The sequence below is a fragment of the Helianthus annuus genome, chromosome 4, assembly GCF_002127325.2.
Source record: "Helianthus annuus cultivar XRQ/B chromosome 4, HanXRQr2.0-SUNRISE, whole genome shotgun sequence".
Taxonomy (NCBI): Eukaryota; Viridiplantae; Streptophyta; class Magnoliopsida; order Asterales; family Asteraceae; genus Helianthus; species Helianthus annuus.
Genome location: NC_035436.2, coordinates 61,576,964 through 61,578,621, shown reverse-complemented (window position 1 = coordinate 61,578,621; position 1,658 = coordinate 61,576,964). Strand labels below are relative to the sequence as shown.

The window sequence follows — 1,658 nt, the reverse complement described above, 5'->3', positions numbered from 1 at the left end:
GAACATCCCGGGTACTAAATGCATAAAGAAGAGGGCTTTTGCGCCACTGACCAACAATCAGCCAAACCATTTGTGCCAACCCGTAAGATGCGAAGAGACGATCACTTGTCTCCATGTGTTCTGCATAGAAAACACAATCCAGAACTGGAACTCCTCTTTTCGACAAAGCAACTCTCGTTAGTAGTTTTTCCCCCACTGCTCGCCAAGCTACGATACCAGTATATATCTATTTTCATTTATACCAATTCCAACCCAAAGTATGTCACTATGCCAGAAAATTTTTAGTTAAAATACCAGTACTCTAAAAAATTCAGAATATTGCAAATAATAATCTAGATGTAAAACTATCAATTATACCCTGCTTTTCTTTCATCTAAATGCATCTTCCTATAATTAAAATCGATTTATAGAGGTAAACTCCTATTATTAAACTTATTAAAGCATATTAGAAGACCAGAACTATGAATCAAAAAAAAACATATTAAACTATTCAGATAAGTAAATGGTTGTGTCATCATCCAGAAATAAAACTTAATAATTATGAAACAACCGAGTGTCATCTTCCACAAATTAGTGTTTTAGGTGTCAGTGGTCGGGGTTCATCTTTGAGATCAATTATATTGAACTCTTGATGGTGTCGAATGATACAGAAAAAAGTTGAAGGTTTACTTGCTCGGCGCTCGCGACGATCACATGTAGTGTCTAACCGTGCCTTAGTAGTCTCAAAACCTGCGTGCAGTGACTTCTGGATGGGGAGAAGAACGCAACAGTCTAGCCAGCCATCAACAGTTGCAACTGATTGTTGGTTTCATAGCATATTGAATCCGTTTAAGAAGCCCCTCTTGTAATCTGTTATTTAAAAATTTTGCATATAAAATAGCCACATTCTTAAAAACATAAAGACTAAATGTTTGCATCAAATTAGCTGATGATTAACTTCAAAATTTAGGATCAGATTTTCATTTCACAGGAAACATGTTTGATTTAAACTAATATAAGCTAAGATAGACAATAAAATGCTTACAACTTCAACTTTCAAGGGCCCATCTTGTCTGAATGTCTCACAACCTTCTCCATATTCAACTCCAATTCCTAAAAATGCTATTTTGTTAAAAGCCCACAGTTGAAATCAAACCCTAGAAAGGAGATTCCACAATTGAACATTGACACACGATTTAATAAAATTATCCCAAGAGGTGACAAATTTTCAATAGGGTTTATACTGGATACAAAAAAGCTTACCTCTTCCATGAAAATCTTGGTAGGTGTGAGCTGAAATCCATCAAGCGGTCTAATTTCTTCGACCCATAACACTTCCTAATCGCGTTCTTTCCATTATGTTGTTGTTCAAAGAGTTGGGGCCAGGGTTTACTGAATACAAAATCACCAAAACCATAACAAATCAACTCACAGACATTATCATGGTTTTTCTTCTTGTTAGCCTGTTTATATATGATCTTAATTAGATCAAACATCATCACATTTATGACTTTCTTCTTGTCGTAATATCATTTGAAAACATATTTTTTCAAATCAACCATTTAATGTGAGCGACTTGAGACCACTATAGCTCAGTTCACATTAGCACTTCACAAAACATTATAAAAACACAAAACCAACCCAAATATGAAAGTATTACAACATATCTGACATAAATG

The 1,658-nt window shown here is 34.7% G+C and overlaps 1 long non-coding RNA gene across 1 annotated transcript; it reads right to left on the bottom strand.

Moving 5' to 3' along the window:
- Positions 1 to 910: 910 nt before the first annotated feature.
- LOC118491285 lies at positions 911 to 1,365 on the bottom strand. Its single transcript, XR_004891136.1, has 2 exons — positions 1,243 to 1,365; positions 911 to 1,092 (listed from the first exon to the last, which is right to left on the bottom strand). It is a non-coding gene; the product is annotated as an uncharacterized LOC118491285 (long non-coding RNA).
- Positions 1,366 to 1,658: the final 293 nt, after the last annotated feature.